The sequence below is a fragment of the Rutidosis leptorrhynchoides genome, chromosome 7 (genome assembly GCF_046630445.1).
Source record: "Rutidosis leptorrhynchoides isolate AG116_Rl617_1_P2 chromosome 7, CSIRO_AGI_Rlap_v1, whole genome shotgun sequence".
Lineage (NCBI taxonomy): Eukaryota > Viridiplantae > Streptophyta > Magnoliopsida > Asterales > Asteraceae > Rutidosis > Rutidosis leptorrhynchoides.
In genome coordinates, this window is record NC_092339.1 from 3,262,711 (window position 1) to 3,285,800 (window position 23,090).

A 23,090-nucleotide genomic window follows, 5' to 3' on the forward strand; every position below is an offset into this window, starting at 1 on the left:
GAAGAATGTACAATGTAACATATTAATTGTGAACTTATATATTTTTCGGGTATTACCTACCCGTTAAAAATTTCACAAGTAATATTTTGTACAGAAGAATTTTACTACAATCTTTATGAAAATATATGTATGAATATTTTCTTCAGATGTAATACAGATTTAATGAGTTAATATCATATTAAGCTCATTTAATTTTCAGCTGGATTAGAAATGAATAATCTCTAAAACATTAAAGATTTCATAATCTTCGTGGAGTATTTCACTAATGTAATCAATACTTCGTTATTCAGTTTTATTGATATATCCTCAGTGAATCATGTTGGTGCTTATGGAACTCTTGCTAACTTCGCAAGGTACGAATGATGTTTTCTGGAAATTTTCGAGTACATCGAAAATGAAAGTGTAAAATCAAACGTGTAATTGAATAATACACTTAGTTTATTATGAAAAGGGTTTCATTGAATTTGAAACAGAGATTATAGTTAACGAGGTTATGTCGTTATTGAAGGATGTACATCATTGCATATTAGTAATATGAACTAACCGAGTAGTATCTACCAGTTAAGATTCACACGTAATAGCTTAGTACGAAAAGATTTATTTTGATTTCAAAATTCATACATATTAAATATACATATAATTTCTTCAAGGAAAATGAGTTAATACTTCATAACTCGTTGATACAATATATGCGTTGTTGATTTGTGATGATGTTGGTGATTATGGAACTGGTGGAAATCGTGATGTTATAGGTGCTGCTAGTATTGACGATGCTGATAGTACTGACGTGCTGGTAATGCTGACGGTACTGTTGATGCTGCTTGTATAACAAGTCTAGCTTGTAAATCGCGCACTATTCCTGTCAGGGTTTCACTTTATTATTTCTATCCGCCTACTTCTAATTTACAATATGCATTAGAATATATAATCTCTAAAACTTTTAGAAACTACATATTCTCAGCAGAATATTTCTTCGATGAAGTTATGAATCAATACTTCATCGTTTGTTGTTGTCGATATTCCTTGGTATCTATAGGGAGTACGACGTTGATGCTCGTGGGACAGATTGTGAAGTTGAGGTTTGCGATGCGGTTGTTGTTGGTGGTGGTAATAGTACTGTTGGTGTTGTTGTCGGTGGTACTGTTGATGCCGGTGATGCTGCTGGTGCTTGTAACCTTTGCACCATATTTTCCAAAGCCACTACTCGAGCGCGAAGCTCGTTGACTTCTTATATTACACCGGGATGATTGTTGGTTCGGACAAGCGGATGAATAAGATTCAGAATTTGAGAGATACTCTGGAAATGAGAGAGAAAATGCTGTCTCGAACAGGTTCGCCGGTAAGTGCTTCAGGTTCTTCGCCAAGAGGGAAATGTGGTGGATGGAAGGGATCACCTTCTTCTTGTCTCCAATGACTAAGCAGGCTACGAACCCATCCCCAATTCATCCAGAATAGGTGATGGCTGATTGGTTGATCCATTCCGGTTACACGGTCTTCGGAATTCAGGTGAATATCCATATCGAAATAGCTGTCGGAGTTTAAGGAATTTGAACTAGATACGGGATCCATCTTGTATAATTAGGGAGATGATTTTTGATATGAATTAGATTATAGAATTTAGTTTGGTATTATTCAATACATAACTTACATATGTATATATAATACCAATTTCCATAAATCACGGAGAAATTTTCGGAAGATGTCAGAAAAAGTTTACAGTAACAGATACGCTAAGATATGAATTTTTGTCTATACACTATTTATGCAATAAATGCAGGAAAACGTGTATAGACTTAAGAGTGATAAGCATGTAATTTCTGACAAGAAATGATAAGCAAAACTTTTAACATGCAGACACGGTCGAAGTCCAGACTTACCAATGCATCTTAACAACTATCAGTTAGACACACTCATGCAAGACCTGGTTCACTAGGACCAACGCTCTGATACCAACTGTGACGATCGCTCCAAATCCATATGGACGAATACGTCATTCATTGATTTCATTGCGAGGTATTTGACCTCTATATGATACGTTTTACAAACATTGCATTCTTTTGAAAAGGGTATATCATAAATGAATATTTAAATCCAAAGTTTTCGACATCTGATGATTTCTACATATAGACAATCACAGTAAGGGCTGAGAGATGACCTTGAGCTTATTGTGAAAGATATTGCTAAATACCCCAGTAATGGCAATATTTGGTATGTATTAAATTGTATCATTTTGGTTGCTACTGTGTACAATATTTGGGTGGAAAGGAATAGAAGATTATTTCAACAAGTTAGTAGGCATGTGGAACAAATAATTGAAGTCACTAACTTGTTTGTTAAGCTCAAACTTAGGAGCTTAAAAGTCAAGAATATGGTCAAAGTGGCAACGCTTTGGGACAACTTGAATTTGAGATTGTATTGATGGTGTTGTTTGGCTTAGTGTTAGTGTGGCCTCTAAGATGGTCAGCTTGAATATGGTCATTGATGGCCCTTAGTGTTAGCGTGTCATGAAATCTAAGGTGCTTTTGGTTGTGTTGCTTGTTTTTGAGTTGTTTTGTATTTGGGCATGGATATTCTCAACTGAGTATTGAATCTGTGTTTTATGATAAACTGGCAACGGTTTGGACCGCGCATTGTTGCGGTTGTTGTTCGGAGAACTTCAGAGAGCTACTAACGATAAGTACATTACATAGAACTACTAACCTCATCATTTGGGTGAGAGTTGTATGCTTTAAAGTCGAAATTTGTGGTTTGGTCGTTACCATAATGTTAGTTGTATCACTTTGTAAATCTTCAGGTTTGTACGATCTCTTGGCAGCTCGAACCCACAACAACATATGCCAATGCGGAAGATCTCTTTTCTAGAATTCGCTTGTATATAATACTGAATTTTAGAATCCCAAAGGAAACAGTTAATAAATAACTATTGTAATCGTAAATACAAAAAAGTGTGTCACAATTATTATGTTAATTGCTTTATAGTTATCCATGAATAATAAGTTGCCGAGACAAGATATATACATGACCAATGTTTATATAAGCCAAATCTATTCATGTGTATAGCTAATGATAAACAACTGCCATTTCGTACTTCACAACAAATAGACATAAAAATGTGTATTATTCAAACAACCAGAACATCACAAACAGCAGAATCAACTAACTACAGATTTAGATGAGTAAAAAAAATAAGTGAGCACCTAATTAAAAATAGATTCAAGGATGTAAGGGCTATCATGATAATTTCTTTATTAATGGCCATGAACAAAAGCAGAGTCACAAAACAGATCATAATTAGGGATGGTATCGGTACCAATACCGTACCAAACCGGTACCGAACCGCATAGTACCGATACCGAAAAAATAATAAACCCGTTCCCTAATACCGTACCGAACTAACGGGACTAGTACCGGTTCGGTACCGGTATTGGTACCGGTTTTTCGGTAACAATACCATATAGTACCGAAAATTTAAATCTCTAGTTTAACTTAGCATAGTCATTATTTGTTCATTAACTTGGCTCAAAACTCTTAAGATAGCTAAATTAACCCTTTAAATTGCACACAATATATTGTTTGCGTACAATTGCAAGATCCCAGGTGCATACACTTGTTCATGTTCTATTATTATTATTTCCTTGTATTTTTTGAGCATATATGATATGATACTGCATCTAATTGACTAATTCGCGTTCAATATCTACTATTGTAGATGCATTCATGCATGCCAATTGTGTGCAATTGATCATTTTGTATTATGATATATATACAAAAATTTTTACTGTTGTACATATCATTTTTGTATAGGATATAAATATAAATTCGTGTCTAACAATTGGCGGTACCGGTACAGGCACGATATTGGTATGTTTTTGGCTTTTCGGTATTTATGCTCATCCCTAGATCATATCATATAGATATGTAACTAATGTTCATACAAACATAATGTATTCATATACATGATTGATGATATATTTGTAACATCCCGCGTTTTTCCGTTAAATTATTTTTAACGCCGTCTTTTTTTATTTTATTTTATATCCTCGGTATCTCGATTCGTATCCTCCATTAGCTACATTCTTACAATATTTTCGTTATTGGATTATAACGTCTCCCGTACTCTCGTGTAACTTAAAATAATTCGTTTGGTTAATTCCCGCACCCGATTACAAACTAGAGGGACTAGACTTGTCAAAAGACCAAACCTTTGACTAGGTCAAAGTGGTCAAACCACCTCCTCCATTCATTATCCTCTCCATTTTCTCTTTTTCTTTAATACTTCCCTATTTTTCTTAAATTCTCCATTACAAATATTCATCATCCATTCATGATCTAGCAAACTTCAATCAAAACAAAATACATATTTGGAATCCTCTCTTCATCCTCTTCAATTTGATACCAACTTCATCTCATTTGGGTAACTTTTTAAAATCACTAATTTTATGTGTTCTTGAGATTTTTGAGTTATAAAGTTGTTAATTAGTGTCTATGGCTCATTGTGATGTCGTGTATGTAATTTGTATGCTCGATTTGTTGTTTTTGGTGTAACTAGCTTGAATATGAAAAATGCTTGCTTAATCTTGTGTTTTGGATGCTCATATGTTGTTAGATTGTTAAAGTCCATGTTTTAATTGTGTTACTAGTATCATTAGCTTCGTTTTGGTGTATAGGTTGATTAAGAAAACTTCAAGAACATGATTATTTAACGCCTTGATTTGAGTAAAATTTTTTTTTTTTTTTTTTTTTTTTTTTGAAAAGTTAAGTTACTGGCCGGACAAGGCATTTGCCGCGGCGCGACACAACACATAAAATTTTTATCTCCTTAACCCAACTTCTGTTTTGAACCTTAGTTCATTGCCGCGGCGCGGAGCCCTTGGCCGCGGCGCGACATAACACTGGTCCGGGTGCCTGACCTGCAACATTTTACTTAAACCAACTTTTGCACATTTCATCATTCTCAAACACATTTAAAACAGCATAATTCATCCACCAACATAAAGATTCAGTTTCTAATATCTTAGACCATCCATAAACAACATTTAGACTTCAAAACATGTTTTCATACTCCAACCATCATTAGGTCCCAAGTTTGACAACAACAAACATGACTCATACCAAAACACTAGGCGTTGATAAGCGGTAACCATGGAGCGTGTTTACAATAAGGGACTTGCAATACCACTTACTCTAATGCCAATGCTCCTCAAGTGCTTCACACGGGTTCCTTACCTTCACGATGGACTTTAGTACCTAAAACATAAAACATCATGGGGGTAAGTTTTTACACTTAGTGAGTTATAGGAAAGTAATAAAACACAAAACACAAAACATTTGGGCACAAATCATAACACTTATCCTTCAACCCATTGGTTGCTTGCATACATTCGGATCCAATTCATTCATACCATAGACATGACTTACTAGGCCGAACCTAGTAATCATGCCTAAGCTAACCATAGACATACTAAATATGCCTAAGCTATCATCATCTCATACATAGACACTTAATGTGTCTAAGCTAACACAAACCATAGGCAAGATTACTAGCAATGTAATAACCTTGCCTAAGCTAAACATCAACCATAGATACAACTATTAGGTTAATCCAATAGTTCTATCTAAGCTACATAACTAGTGCACTTAGTCGTTTCTCTCTTGCACGGATGCAATCCGAGAACACTAAGCCACTCTTGACCCGCCCATATTACCCCCTATGAACTCACCTTGCTTAATTGAATTTCCTTGATCACTTGAAATCTCTTTTCCTTGATTAGCACCTATACATGAGCTAATCCCATTAATCACATAACTCAATCAAAAACACAACTTTCTTGAATCATTACATCTTTTCATACTTACACACACATTTAACCCCCTAATCACAACAAGCATACAAGTAGCCTTTAAATCTCATTTTTCCTAAGATGACAATGTTACCAATTCAACATCACATTTTAATCATGTACATTACTAACTCATCCCTTTTAGCTCTATCATGCAACTTTTTCTTTAATCCTTTCATTAATCATCAAATGTGCATAGTAATCCAATTTCATTACTAACACCATTAAATTATCAAATTATCAATTTCTATAACTTACAACTATAACAAAAGTTCATACATGAACATCCTTCATTACAATTTCTAGCTAGAACACATAATCATCTCTTTGAGACATTTTAACAAACACTTGGTGTGCATGACTAGAAACTTAACTAGAACATCACCAAATTCACCATATTCATAACAAAAAATCCATCATGCAAGTCTATACATAATTCCTCTTCCAAAATCAATAACAATTACATTCTAACTCAAACAATTGTGCACAATTCAACAACTAGCAACTATTTAAGCATAAAACTCATCATAAACACACCATATAAGCAATACTTGGACACAAAATCCATACCTTGACTTTTAGAGTTTAAGAACCCTAATTGTGCACAAAGAGAGTGAAATTGGAAGATTAGAGCTTGCTAAAGTGATTAGGGTGTCTTAGATTTCACTAATTCAAGATTGCATGAGTTTAATTTTAACAATTGATGGATCCTCCTCTTCCCTTTGCAAATGTCGACACTCACAAGAACTCCAGGAAGGTTTTCTGTATTTTGCACTTAATAATTTATTTTTCCAGCATTTTAATCCCTTTTATATAAAATAACTTTGGCTTATTAGCAATTTCTACCCTCCCCACCACAACTATGGTTAGAGAAGTCCTTATTCTTAACTTTTCACCCTTAGTCCTTCCTAACTTAACCAATAAACTTAACTTTTATCCATTTAACATAAAATAACCTTTACCATTTAATTTCTTAGCAATAAAAAAATTTACATAAAATAATACCTTAAATATTTGGGATGTTACAACTCTCCCCCTCTTGGATCGTTCGCGTCCTCGCGAACCATTCTTGATGCAACGACGGATAATACTTCAAGAGCCATTCTTCGGGTTCCCATGTACACTCGGAACCTTTTCTAAATTGCCATAATACCTTCAATAATATTACCTACTTATTCCTCAAGTGCTTAACCTTTTGATCCATAATTTTTATCGGCTTTTCCGCATACCTTAACTTATTATCGACCTCAATTTCATTCAAAGGAACATAGGTTGATTCATCCGCCAAACATTTCCTCAATTGTGACACGTGAAACGTGTCATGTATATTACTCAATTCATCGGGTAGAGCCAAACGGTAGGCTACCTTCCCAACTTTCGCCACTATCTCAAATGGTCCCACGAACCTTGGACCCAATTTTCCCCTCTTTCTAAAACGAATGATGCCTTTCCATGGAGAAACTTTTAGCATCACTTTATCACCTACTTGAAATTCTATCGGTTTTCTCCTTTTATCTACATAAGACTTTTGTCGATCTTGTGCCGCCTTTATTCTTTCACGAATTTGGTCAATCATCTCGGTGGTTTGTTGTACTATTTCCGTGCTTCCTAATTCCCGTTGACCTACTTCGCCCCAACAAATCGGGGTTCTACACCTCCTTCCATACAACATCTCATATGGTGCCATTCCAATTGTAGAGTGATAACTATTGTTGTATGAAAATTCAACTAATGGTAAATGAGCATCCCAACTACCACCAAAATCGATAACACATGCTCTTAACATATCCTCGAGAGTTTGTATAGTCCGCTCACTTTGACCATCCGTTTGCGGGTGAAACGCGGTACTTACATGTAACTTAGTACCCATTTCCTCTTGAAACTTTCTCCAATATCGCGATGTAAATCGGGTGTCTCGATCCGAAACAATAGAAACCGGCACTCCATGCCTTGCAACAACTTCTTTCATATATAACTTTGACATTGCTTCCGACGACGAAGCTTCTCTTATTGCCAAAAATAATGCACTCTTAGTCAATCTATCAACAATAACCCAAATTGCATCGTGTTGTCTAGGGGTCTTAGGCAACTTAGTCACTAAATCCATCGTAATATGCTCCCATTTCCACACCGGTACCTCTAAAGGTTGCATTTTACCGTAGGGCATTTGATGATCGGCTTTCACTTGAAGACAAGTAAGACACTTGTGCACATACTTAACTATATCCCTCTTCATTCCCGGCCACCAATAGTCTTTCCTTAAATCTCTATACATTTTCGTAGCACCGGGGTGAATCGAATACTTAGACTTGTGAGCTAAGTCAAGGAGCTCACTTCTAACATCACTTTGCAAAGGTACCCAAATTCTCCCATATCTAAGCCTTAAACCACGAGAATCTACCACAAAATCGTCAACTTGCCCCTTGATTCTTTCTTTTCTCACGTTTTCGGGCGATAATGCTTCACCTTGTGCAACACGAATATCATCAAATATTTGAGGTGATATTACCATAGCCAAGCTTGTTATCTTAATCGGTTGATGACTTGACTTCCTACTAAGAGCATCCGCTACTACATTCGCTTTTCCGGGGTGATATAAGATCTCACAATCATAATCTTTCACCAAATCGAGACCTCTCCTTTGCCTATCGTTCAAATCCCTTTGATCAAACAAATACTTTAAGTTCTTATGATCGGTATAAATGGAAAACTTAACACCATAAAGATAATGACGCCAAATCTTTAGAGCAAAAACCACGGCCGTCAATTCTAAATCATGCGTAGGATAGCGTTTCTCGTGTTCCTTCAATTGTCGGGAAGCATAAGCTATGACCTTCCCATTTTGCATCAATACACACCCTAAGCCTTTCTTAGAAGCATCACAATAAACCGTCATGTTCTCATTCCCTTCCGGTAAAACCAATATGGGAGCTTGAACGAGCTTCTCCTTAAGGAGTTGAAACGCTTGTTCTTGCTTTTCTTCCCATCTCCATGGCACACTTTTACGAGTCAACTTGGTGAGTGGGGTGGCTATTCTAGAAAAATCTTGTATAAATCGCCGATAATACCCCGCTAAACCTAGAAAACTCCTAACCTCGGTAGGATTCGTAGGTGGTTCCCATCTCATAATTGCCTCTATCTTCACCGGATCAACACAAATACCCTTCTTGTTAATGACATGGCCCAAAAATTGAACTTCACGAAGCCAAAACTCGCACTTAGAGAACTTAGCAAAAAATCTTTCTCTTCTTAAAGTCCCTAATACTTGTCTTAAATGTACCGTATGTTCCTCTTCACTCTTAGAATATACCAAAATGTCATCAATGAACACAATTACAAACCTATCAAGCATCGGTCGACAAACTCTATTCATCAAATCCATAAACGTGGCCGGAGCATTTGTTAATCCAAACGGCATAACCACAAACTCATAATGACCATACCTTGTTCGAAAAGCCGTTTTAGGGACATCTTCTTCCCTCACCTTCAATTGATGGTAACCCGACCTTAAATCTATCTTTGAAAAGAAACTAGCACCTTGTAGTTGATCAAACAAATCGTCTATCCTTGGCAACGGGTACTTGTTCTTAATAGTGACTTTATTCAATTCTCGATAATCAATACACATTCTCATAGTTCCATCCTTCTTTTTCACAAATAAAACCGGAGCTCCCCAAGGTGAACTACTAGGACGTATAAAACCTTTATCTATCAAATCTTGTAATTGAGTCATCATTTCTCTCATTTCCGACGGGGCTAATCGATAGGGAGCTTTGGCAATTGGCGTGGCCCCGGGTATCAAATCTATTCTAAACTCTACCTCTCGCTCGGGAGGTACACCGGGCAATTCACTTGGAAACACATCCGGAAACTCGTTAACTATTGGTACATCATCTAATTCAACAACCTTTTTCGAATCATCAACAACATGTGCCAAAAACGCACAACACCCATGAGACAAAAATCTTTTAGCCTTAGCATATGTGCATATAGGAATTGCACGCCTAGTTCGTTCCCCATAAATCCATATAACTTTTCCACTTGGTGATTGAACTAACACTATTTTCTTACGACACAAAATTATCCCCTCATTGTCATCTAGCCAATCCATGCCCACAATTACTTGAAATTCCCCCATTTGCATGGGTATTAAATCAATGACAAACTTTTCATCATCCAAAATAATTTCACACCCCTTAATGATACTATACACCATCACGGTCTTATTATCCGCTATTTCAACCTCTAATGGGTGTTCTAACATACTTGGGGTCATATTAAAATGCTTACAGAAAGAATATGATACAAACGACCGCGTAGCACCGGAATCAAACAAAACATGCGCAGGTAAAGAGTTTACAATAAAGGTACCTGACACCACATTTTGGGACTCCTTCGCTTCGAGTGCGGTAATCTGATGAGCTCGGGCCCTTGGTCGGCTATCACTAGTCTTCGGTTCCGTCTTAACCTCTTTCTTAACACTACCACTAGCTAAATCCTTCTTGTATTCCGGACATTCGGCTTGAAAGTGACCTTTCTCAAAACAATAATAACATTGCTTACCTTTCTTAGGACATTCAGCGGCCCTATGTCCCGGCTTTCCACAAGAGTAACAATCGGAGGTACCCGCTTTACATTCACCCGTATGATTTTTACCACATCTAGTACACAACTTGGCTTCTTTCCCACCGCTCTTACCCGTCACAAAACCCCCTTTTGACTTGTGCGGGGATTCGGAACCAAACTTACCCTTCTTCGGACTAACATTATGCATCGCCTTAGAGTCTTGATCTAACTTCCATTTAAACGCCGCCTTCTTCCTAAGTTCATGCTCTCTAACAAGTGCTCTATTCATCATCTCGGCTAAGGTCTTATAAGTGCTCTTGTCGATAAATTCACTTATCTCGGGATTTAACTTTTCATGATAATGATCCATCATCAACTTGGGACTTGACACGAAGTCCGGACAAAAACGAGACTTGTCATTGAACTCAGCATTAAACTCGGTCACCGACTTACTTCCATGCTCTATATTCATAAACTCGGATTTCAACCTACTAACCTCGGCGGGCGGAGCAAATTGAGTCATAAACATTTCACGGAATTTGTCCCATGAGAAACTTGTAGCCACGTCTCGCCCATGAGACTTAACTATAAAATTCCACCACTCATAACCACTACCCTTCATTTGATGTGCCGCGTAAATTACCTTTAAATGCTCGGGGCATTCACATAACATAAAAGTTTCTTCAATTTCGTCTATCCACCTTTGACTAACGATTGGGTCAACCTTACCATGAAACTCGGGGGGATGGCAATTTGCAAAGTTCTTGTATTCAAAACGATCATCCTTCTTCTTTGGGGCTTCTACCTCTTCTTGTCTTACCCCACTACCGCCTTCACCTCTTAAGGTAGGGTTATTAGCAATAAGAGTCTTTAACTTCTCATCTAATTGATCATTGATCAATGTCTTGATCTTTTCTAACAAGGTTGGGGTATAACGTATCAAGGCTTGCCCTATTTGCCCCGAAATGTCATTTGGCATGTTAACTTCTTCCGATTCGTTTTGAGAGTCTTCTATAGACTCCGTGGATGGGGTGCGGACGTACTCATCATCCTCATCTTGACCTCGGTTTGGTGATACAATAGCCATTCTGAAAATTACATTCAACCCATTAGTTCAAATACCGGTAACACCATTATTCATCAAAACCAAACAATCTGAAAGAATTCCTAACTCGATTCACCATGACCATAGTAGACGTCCATGTGTACTAGAATGAAGTAATAGCAATGGCCTGTTGTTATTACACCATTTCATTAAACATCTAGTCTACCACGACATCATGGCTAGCGAGTATCAAACTCCTTACATAAACCAATTCGTAATCTTATTCATTATTCTATGGGTCTTGTCAATGACTCTACCCTATGGAGCATGGCACAACTATACGACTTAAACACTTATGCAAGTCCTAAACCGCTTATCCTTTCACAACAATGGTTTAAGCCTAGATAATCCCTATCGTGGGTTATCCAAGTCCCTTAAACCTCAGCTCTGATACCAACTTTTAACGCCTTGATTTGAGTAAAATTTTTTTTTTTTTTTTTTTTTTTTTTGAAAAGTTAAGTTACTGGCCGGACAAGGCATTTGCCGCGGCGCGGCCTGCCTTGTCGCGGCGCGACACAACACATAAAATTTTTATCTCCTTAACCCAACTTCTGTTTTGAACCTTAGTTCATTGCCGCGGCGCGGAGCCCTTGGCCGCGGCGCGACATAACACTGGTCCGGGTGCCTGACCTGCAACATTTTACTTAAACCAACTTTTGCACATTTCATCATTCTCAAACACATTTAAAACAGCATAATTCATCCACCAACATAAAGATTCAGTTTCTAATATCTTAGACCATCCATAAACAACATTTAGACTTCAAAACATGTTTTCATACTCCAACCATCATTAGGTCCCAAGTTTGACAACAACAAACATGACTCATACCAAAACACTAGGCGTTGATAAGCGGTAACCATGGAGCGTGTTTACAATAAGGGACTTGCAATACCACTTACTCTAATGCCAATGCTCCTCAAGTGCTTCACACGGGTTCCTTACCTTCACGATGGACTTTAGTACCTAAAACATAAAACATCATGGGGGTAAGTTTTTACACTTAGTGAGTTATAGGAAAGTAATAAAACACAAAACACAAAACATTTGGGCACAAATCATAACACTTATCCTTCAACCCATTGGTTGCTTGCATACATTCGGATCCAATTCATTCATACCATAGACATGACTTACTAGGCCGAACCTAGTAATCATGCCTAAGCTAACCATAGACATACTAAATATGCCTAAGCTATCATCATCTCATACATAGACACTTAATGTGTCTAAGCTAACACAAACCATAGGCAAGATTACTAGCAATGTAATAACCTTGCCTAAGCTAAACATCAACCATAGATACAACTATTAGGTTAATCCAATAGTTCTATCTAAGCTACATAACTAGTGCACTTAGTCGTTTCTCTCTTGCACGGATGCAATCCGAGAACACTAAGCCACTCTTGACCCGCCCATATTACCCCCTATGAACTCACCTTGCTTAATTGAATTTCCTTGATCACTTGAAATCTCTTTTCCTTGATTAGCACCTATACATGAGCTAATCCCATTAATCACATAACTCAATCAAAAACACAACTTTCTTGAATCATTACATCTTTTCATACTTACACACACATTTAACCCCCTAATCACAACAAGCATACAAGTAGCCTTAAAATCTCATTTTTCCTAAGATGACAATGTTACCAATTCAACATCACATTTTAATCATGTACATTACTAACTCATCCCTTTTAGCTCTATCATGCAACTTTTTCTTTAATCCTTTCATTAATCATCAAATGTGCATAGTAATCCAATTTCATTACTAACACCATTAAATTATCAAATTATCAATTTCTATAACTTACAACTATAACAAAAGTTCATACATGAACATCCTTCATCACAATTTCTAGCTAGAACACATAATCATCTCTTTGAGACATTTTAACAAACACTTGGTGTGCATGACTAGAAACTTAACTAGAACATCACCAAATTCACCATATTCATAACAAAAAATCCATCATGCAAGTCTATACATAATTCCTCTTCCAAAATCAATAACAATTACATTCTAACTCAAACAATTGTGCACAATTCAACAACTAGCAACTATTTAAGCATAAAACTCATCATAAACACACCATATAAGCAATACTTGGACACAAAATCCATACCTTGACTTTTAGAGTTTAAGAACCCTAATTGTGCACAAAGAGAGTGAAATTGGAAGATTAGAGCTTGCTAAAGTGATTAGGGCGTCTTAGATTTCACTAATTCAAGATTGCATGAGTTTAATTTTAACAATTGATGGATCCTCCTCTTCCCTTTGCAAATGTCGACACTCACAAGAACTCCAGGAAGGTTTTCTGTATTTTGCACTTAATAATTTATTTTTCCAGCATTTTAATCCCTTTTATATAAAATAACTTTGGCTTATTAGCAATTTCTACCCTCCCCACCACAACTATGGTTAGAGAAGTCCTTATTCTTAACTTTTCACCCTTAGTCCTTCCTAACTTAACCAATAAACTTAACTTTTATCCATTTAACATAAAATAACCTTTACCATTTAATTTCTTAGCAATAAAAAAATTTACATTAAATAATACCTTAAATATTTGGGATGTTACAGATTAGTGATTTTGTGAACTTGGATTAGGATTTGATAAGCTTTATATGAACTTTTGGTGCATCAAATGCTATGAATTGTTGTTGATAAGTGTTTGGTTGCAATGTGTGCTTGATTACCTTCAAAACGGCATATCATACATGTAAATTGGTTGCCCGAATCATGAAATGCGTTTTTAGAACTTGAAACTTTGATTATGAACGTTTAATGCGGTTTTGGGTTGTTGTAAGTGTTGAATTGCTTGATGAAATGTGTCTAGGTGTTTTCCTCGTCAAATTACCTTTCCGATGATATAAGATACATGTTCTAATTGTTTGCGGATCATAAGATGTGGTTATTTGGTTTTAGCTCGTGCATACTTGTGAAAAACAGAAAAGTGTCTGCCCAGATGGTGGCGCGGCGCGCCCCATCCCAGCGCGGCGCGCAGATTAGCCTGGCCAGATTCTGCTTCATTTGGCACATTTCACGCGAAATGTTTGACTAGCTATCGACCTCCGATTCACATGAAACTTGTTCTAATATACTTATATATGAATAATTAGCATAGAAAAATAGTCCGGGACCCGACCCGAACATGTTGTCTTTTTCGTTGACTTTGACCCGACCAAAGTTTGACTTTTTGTCAAACTTAACCAAATGATTATGCAATCTTTCTAACATGATTCTTTACTTGTATTTTGCATGAAACTTGACAATTTGATTCACATGCTTTATAATCGAGTCGTAACGAGCCATAGGACTAATTGAACATCTTTGACCGTTTGTGTTTACCGTTATTGATATAACATATATGTTTAGGTCAAGACTAGCTTTGTCTTTGCACGCGTTTACTTGTTGAAGTACTTTATTAATTCTTGCACTCGAGGTGAGATCATAGTCCCACTTTTTTTTCAATCACTTTTATTCTTTACATCGTGGGCTGAGAAACACATACATGTCATACTTATATACTTTTCATGCTTTTACATTGTGAACAAATACGAATACAAAGATGCATACGAGTTTGAACAAAAGTCCTCAATCCAATTATCATTAGTTTCACTTGCAGGGTGTAAGTGTAAGCGTGTAATTATGTTGTGTGGCCATACGGGTTTAACAAACCCTCATTCAGACGGTTCGCTACCGTTAGTGAATGAAATATAATTTCAACAATGTATAGTGTAAGTTCTAACACTAAATTCAAAAATTCAGAGGGAAGATTCAGTTAAGCCTTGATAATTGGGTGCTCGTGATACAAATACTATTTTGGAATGTGAACGATTTTGGTTAAGCAATTCATAAAGAACCTTGTGGTTCAATACATTTTACTTACTAAACCTATGATTTCACCAACGTTTTCGTTGACAGATTCTTCTATGTTTTTCTCAGGTTTTGAATGCTTAAGTGATACATGCTTCCGCACTCTTTTGATACTTGCTTGGATGTCGAGCATACATGCATATTTGGAGCATCTTTTTGGCTACTTTTAAATTGTGTCGCATAGGTTTAAATTGTACGTTTAACATTGTAATGTAACTAGCCGTCGAACTTCTTTTGTAAACTTGAAACACCCTTTTACATTGAAATGAATGCGACATATTTTGGTCAAACGTTGTCTTAAAGACTTATGACCATGTAATGGGACCTACGTAGTCGACGCCGTCACTTGACGATTTGTCGGGGTCGCTACAAGTGGTATCAGAGCCTTGGTTGTAGGGATTTAGAGTTCATTTGTGTCCACCCCGAGTCATAGGGTACATAGGTGAATCTAGACTACAACCGGCATATAGACTGAAGTAGGAATTACTTGACTATTTGTGCATTATACTCGAACTTTTCTATCATATCTAAGTCGTATTCGATCTTAATCTTACGTTGATAAATTTTGTTGACGCGCCACCTTGACTTTATAAAGTAATGTTAAATGCACATGTGAATCAGGGTAATATAATTTCCGGGATTATATTACAGTAATTCACATGGACGTTCTGACATTATGACATAAAGAATTTAAGGCGAGTCAAGGAAATTTTTTTTTTCTCTTTATCCTCATTCCATATCACGGTTAGTATTATTGAGAATACTAACCAACGATATTCTTGTGTTTTGAAGGAATAATGGCTCGTCGACGCGCTCCTCCCGAAACTCCCGAACAAGCCCTCCAACGTATGATAGCCACTGCCGTGGATGCGGCCATGGCCGGTCACTCCTCCAACAACAACAATAACAACAATCATCACAACAACAACAATGGAGCCGGAAATTCCAACGAAGGATGCTCCTATAAGAATTTCATGGGGTGCAAACCTCACACTTTTGATGGAACCGGGGGACCGGTTGTGCTCACCCGATGGTTTGAGCAAACGGAAGCCGTCTTTAGCATAAGCGGTTGTCGAGACCAAGACAAGGTTAGATATTCCACTCACACCTTCGCCGGTATCGCTCTCACATGGTGGAATTTGTATGTACAATCGGTGGGTATCCACGAAGCCCACGCTCTCTCTTGGGCCGACTTAAGAGGAAAGATGATCACCGAATATTTTCCTCGCGAAGAAACCCGAAGGCTCGAACAAGAGCTAAGAGCTCTGAAAGCGGTCGGGAACGACCTTAAGGCCTATAATCAACGATTCTCCGAACTTGCTTTGATGTGCCCAAATCTTGTGAACCCCGAACCTTTAAGAGTTGAACTTTACATGGATGGTCTCCCCAAGAGCATCAAACAAGGAGTAATGTCATCCAAACCCGCTAACCACCAAGAGGCTTTGAATATGGCCCGTCAATTGATTGAAACAGTGGACGAGATTGAAGTGCCGGCACCTAAAGCCGAGGATAAGTCGGGTGACAACAAAAGAAAATGGGAAGCCCCCCAATCAAGCAATTACAACAACCTCGCCAAGAAGCCCTTCATCCCCAACGGCAAGAAAGGTTATACCGGACACCTACCGTATTGTAACGAGTGCTACAAACATCATTTAGGCGAATGTGGCAAACCATTTTGCTTGAAGTGTCAAAGAAGTGGCCATGTAGCCCACGATTGTAGGAATACCGCTCCCGTCGCTCAAAAGGAGCCCAATGCACCCAAGACGGGTGTTTGTTTTGAATGTGGCCAACCGGGTCATTTTAGGAGTGCGTGCCCAAATAAGGAAATCAACCCCAACACCCGCCGTTGAACTTCCAACATCGACACCTAGGATGCCCGAGACGACGATGGACTAGTCACGGGTACGTTTCTTCACAACCAACCGTATATTTCATACTTATTCAATTCGGTTACAGCTAGACGTTTTATAACCAAGACTTTGACTCGTACCCTTTGCACTCCACCTTTTCCCCTAGACCCTACTTAGGCAATTTAAGTGACCGATGGAAATATTGTGTGCCTATAAATTTTATCGGAGGGGATACGTTAAGAATTTCGACTTGACACCTATAGAACTAAGGAGCTCAAAACCTATTCGTTAAGGAGAAACTATTTTCCCTACAATTGTGTTTAGATGATTGCTAACTAAGTAATTTTCGGTTGGAAACCGATACCCTCTTCCTTGTATCCATGACCTCATGATTTTTGCATGAATCCCGGGTGCGTCCTAAAACGACATCCGTTCCGGTGACGATGTCTCCTAAGCCATTTTCGAACTCGCAACGTTAGTTGTAAATCTATCTTAGTACCATTCTAGGACTCCGTCCGTATTCATGAACCTCCTAAACCGCATATGCAAACTTATCTAGACAAATCCGTTATCGTATTTATTGATGATATCTTAACCTATTCAAGTGAAGAAGGAAAACGAACAACTTTACCGTCTTACGCTCGAACTGTTGAGAAAAGAGCAACTCTATACCAAATTCTCCGAGTGGGAATTTTTGTTGAACAAAGTCCAATTTTCTAGACCATGATGCTAATGGTCGAGGCATTACAACCAATCTCGAAATCAAGCCACACGTAATCAGGGAACTCTCCCAACTCAGACTTATACTCATAAAATCTTAGATCTCACCGGTTGTTACCAAAGATTCAATTTCGACTTTTCCTCGTGATGCTTGTTCTTTACCCTCGATAACTCATTAAGGTAGAAATCTAAACCTCTACGTGCCCGAATCTTGAACGTGATCATTCACACCAACCTTGCTAGCTTAATTCGTATAGCACCAGATGGAACTCAAATATGGAAATAATTCTACTTGAACGCCTGAAAGGCATACTTTCTCGACTCGAAATAAAGGAAAACTGAAAATCGTTATTTAGCACGAAAAATTTGAATACTTAATATTGGATCCGATCAATTTTCTCGTCATCACGTACCACATTACATACCTCTGTTATTTCACCGTTACCGTCTGATATTACTGGAACTTAAGACAACCCATGATCCAAGGATACTTCACTCTTCTTTGACTTAACGTCCTTGTGTTTCGGATAATCGGTCAACTACTATTCAACCCCGAACTATAAAACTACGTGTACTATCTTGTTTCTTTTTCAAACCTCAACTTTTGACAACTAGATGCACGATACGGCAACCTCGAGATGTAAACTCACTCTACTCTAAGTTCTCATTTCACTTCTATCTTCATCGCTCGCACCCCCGTATGAGGAAACTCCTTGTAACATTTCTCAATGGATAGAGAAACTCTTCATATTACATTAGTATTCGCCACGAGGGTGAATAGTCCTAACGAACATTTTCGAACCCTAACTAACTTGTTCAAACATATCTTACGGAATTCTTTTCCAATACGGTGTACCATTGCCAATTACCTCGGATCAAAATACTCGTATCGCTTCTAGTTTCGCAAGAGACCGTGGGAACCCGCTTAGACATAAGTACCGCGTATCTTCCACAAACCGACGAACTGAACAAACGAACGAATTACATCATGGAAGGACATGTTTCAAACTTGTATGGTCGCTTTTAGCTGATTTCTCCCACTACGGTTACCATTCGTGTACTAACGCCGCACTTCCGAAACCCTATAGGACCGCAAATGTCATACCCCTATTCGTTGAACCAACGCATGTGGCAAGCAAACACCGAAATCTGAACTTAATCAAGAAACAACAATTGAGATCATTCAAGTCCGAGAAGGACTCGAGACGACCCGTAGTTGCCATAAGAGTTATACCAAACTTAGATGAAAACCTCACAAAGTCCCAGTGTGTGACCGCGTAATATTGAGAAACTACACCTTGGAAAGGTGTAATCCATTTGGGAAATCGAGGAAGGTTATATCCGCAATATTGATCCTTTTGAAACCTTGGGGCGCATTGGAACCGCTCCCTACCGTTTAGAGCTGCCGACTCAATTAAGTTTCCGTTTACCTTACATTTCGTGTAACAACTTAGAAACGTGTCCTGCGGAACAGGAATGTGCAATCCTTCTAGATGCACCAAACATTGATGACAAACTCTCCTTCATGGGAAAACTGGTTGAAATCATGGATCGTGAACCCAAACCTCAACACTACGTAACACCCCGACTATCCGGATTCGTGGAATGTCCAAGAAAGTGCCTTCACTCCTTCGTAGAGTTACAACACTAGGTCTCGAGTAAGAGACGTCGATTATTACTTTCAACTAAATTTCGGGACGAAATTTCTTTTGAGGTGTGGATAATGTAACATCCCGCGTTTTTCCGTTAAATTATTTTTAACGCCGTCTTTTTTTTTTTTTTTATATCCTCGGTATCTCGATTCGTATCCTCCATTAGCTACATTCTTACAATATTTTCGTTATTGGATTATAACGTCTCCCGTACTCTCGTGTAACTTAAAATAATTCGTTTGGTTAATTCCCGCACCCGATTACAAACTAGAGGGACTAGACTTGTCAAAAGACCAAACCTTTGACTAGGTCAAAGTGGTCAAACCACCTCCTCCATTCATTATCCTCTCCATTTTCTCTTTTTCTTTAATACTTTCCTATTTTTCTTAAATTCTCCATTACAAAGATTCATCATCCATTCATGATCTAGCAAACTTCAATCAAAACAAAATACATATTTGGAATCCTCTCTTCATCCTCTTCAATTTGATACCAACTTCATCTCATTTGGGTAACTTTCTAAAATCACTAATTTTATGTGTTCTTGAGATTTTTGAGTTATAAAGTTGTTAATTAGTGTCTATGGCTCATTGTGATGTCGTGTATGTAATTTGTATGCTCGATTTGTTGTTTTTGGTGTAACTAGCTTGAATATGAAAAATGCTTGCTTAATCTTGTGTTTTGGATGCTCATATGTTGTTAGATTGTTAAAGTCCATGTTTTAATTGTGTTACTAGTATCATTAGCTTCGTTTTGATGTATAGGTTGATTAAGAAAACTTCAAGAACATGATTAGTGATTTTGTGAACTTGGATTAGGATTTGATAAGCTTTATATGAACTTTTGGTGCATCAAATGCTATGAATTGTTGTTGATAAGTGTTTGGTTGCAATGTGTGCTTGATTACCTTCAAAACGGCATATCATACATGTAAATTGGTTGCCCGAATCATGAAATGCGTTTTTAGAACTTGAAACTTTGATTATGAACGTTTAATGCGGTTTTGGGTTGTTGTAAGTGTTGAATTGCTTGATGAAATGTGTCTAGGTGTTTTCCTCGTCAAATTACCTTTCCGATGATATAAGATACATGTTCTAATTGTTTGCGGATCATAAGATGTGGTTATTTGGTTTTAGCTCGTGCATACTTGTGAAAAACAGAAAAGTGTCTGCCCAGATGGTGGCGCGGCGCGCCCCATCCCCGCGCGGCGCGCGGATTAGCCTGGCCAGATTCTGCTTCATTTGGCACATTTCACGCGAAATGTTTGACTAGCTATCGACCTCCGATTCACATGAAACTTGTTCTAATATACTTATATATGAATAATTAGCATAGAAAAATAGTCCGGGACCCGACCCGAACATGTTGTCTTTTTCGTTGACTTTGACCCGACCAAAGTTTGACTTTTTGTCAAACTTAACCAAATGATTATGCAATCTTTCTAACATGATTCTTTACTTGTATCTTGCATGAAACTTGACAATTTGATTCACATGCTTTATAATCGAGTCGTAACGAGCCATAGGACTAATTGAACATCTTTGACCGTTTGTGTTTACCGTTATTGATATAACATATATGTTTAGGTCAAGACTAGCTTTGTCTTTGCACGCGTTTACTTGTTGAAGTACTTTATTAATTCTTGCACTCGAGGTGAGATCATAGTCCCACTTTTTTTCAATCACTTTTATTCTTTACATCGTGGGCTGAGAAACACATACATTTCATACTTATATACTTTTCATGCTTTTACATTGTGAACAAATACGAATACAAAGATGCATACGAGTTTGAACAAAAGTCCTCAATCCAATTATCATTAGTTCCACTTGCAGGGTGTAAGTGTAAGCGTGTAATTATGTTGTGTGGCCATACGGGTTTAACAAACCCTCATTCAGACGGTTCGCTACCGTTAGTGAATGAAATATAATTTCAACAATGTATAGTGTAAGTTCTAACACTAAATTCAAAAATTCAGAGGGAAGATTCAGTTAAGCCTTGATAATTGGGCGCTCGTGATACAAATACTATTTTGGAATGTGAACGATTTTGGTTAAGCAATTCATAAAGAACCTTGTGGTTCAATACAGTTTACTTACTAAACCTATGATTTCACCAACATTTTCGTTGACAGATTCTTCTATGTTTTTCTCAGGTTTTGAATGCTTAAGTGATACATGCTTCCGCACTCTTTTGATACTTGCTTGGATGTCGAGTATACATGCATATTTGGAGCATCTTTTTGGCTACTTTTAAATTGTGTCGCATAGGTTTAAATTGTACGTTTAACATTGTAATGTAACTAGCCGTCGAACTTCTTTTGTAAACTTGAAACACCCTTTTACATTGAAATGAATGCGACATATTTTGGTCAAACGTTGTCTTAAAGACTTATGACCATGTAATGGGACCTACGTAGTCGACGCCGTCACTTGACGATTTGTCGGGGTCGCTACAATATTAACGGTAACTTATGCTCTACAACCAACTGACTGGAAAATAAATAATATACTAACATTATACAGAACAATGCAAAAATTCTATATATACATATGCCAGAATCAGTAAAGCTAAAATAATTAAATAAGTACCTGGTTTATAAGGTCCAAATAGCTCCTCTTTTAAAACATCACAAATTGCTTTAACTTTCATGTTGAATACTCGAGCTAATATGCCCACACGGTCGGTAGCAATCAAATGCATGTACTTAACATCACTGACTTTTTCAAGAACAAATCATCATTATCCAGAAGCCTCAGTATCATCTCTAGCATCCTTGAGTTGTAAAAACGCTATTTCGAAGGTTGTACTTATAGACGATATAATTGTAATCACCAACAATTCTAAATATTTGATCCCTAAATCTTCATCATAAGCAGATATGAAAACCCTAAATCTTGGTTAATCGAATAAGAATATATGAAACCCTAGAGTTTGAAATCAAAATCATCATGTAACAAACAAAACACACGAATATCCTATTGATCACTTCATACAAAAAAAAAACTTAAGATTTAAAAAAAAAAAAAAAAAAAAAAAACTTACAAATGAAGAACACTTAGAATCCAAAGCAGACCTGAAATACGATGCCAGATACTTTCAATGCTGCTCGACTAAAAATGAAGCAAAATTACAGAGTACAAATCAATCATAAACTCAATAAAACAAAAACCCTAATTTAATATCGTAGATGGTTATTTACGTACTGTCATGAGCTCTACCCACCGATGATTTAAATTCTTAGATCGAAAAATTGATTTGATTTCATCATGGTTTGTTCTCGATCAGGTGAAAACCCTAAGGTCATCATGCTTTGCAAGTCGATTGGCAGGATTTATTCATTAAAATAATTGATTGTCTTTTTTTAATTTAGGGTAGAGAGAAGCCAAACATCCGTTGGTTGTGTGTGATAATTGGGAACGAATGGTCAGTACCCTAATTTTTCACTGACATAGGGGTTGTTTGGTCAGTAC

General features: G+C 37.3%; 1 long non-coding RNA gene across 3 annotated transcripts; it reads right to left on the minus strand.

The window, feature by feature from the left end:
• Positions 1-2,600: 2,600 nt before the first annotated feature.
• LOC139860591 (uncharacterized) lies at positions 2,601-23,007 on the minus strand. Of its 3 annotated transcripts, none has more exons than XR_011763227.1 (3): positions 22,843-23,007; positions 22,209-22,730; positions 2,601-2,881 (listed from the first exon to the last, which is right to left on the minus strand). It is a non-coding gene; the product is annotated as an uncharacterized lncRNA (long non-coding RNA). The 3 variants fall into 3 exon arrangements; XR_011763228.1 differs by having other exon boundaries at positions 22,209-22,693; positions 22,824-23,007; XR_011763226.1 differs by having other exon boundaries at positions 22,824-23,007.
• Positions 23,008-23,090: the final 83 nt, after the last annotated feature.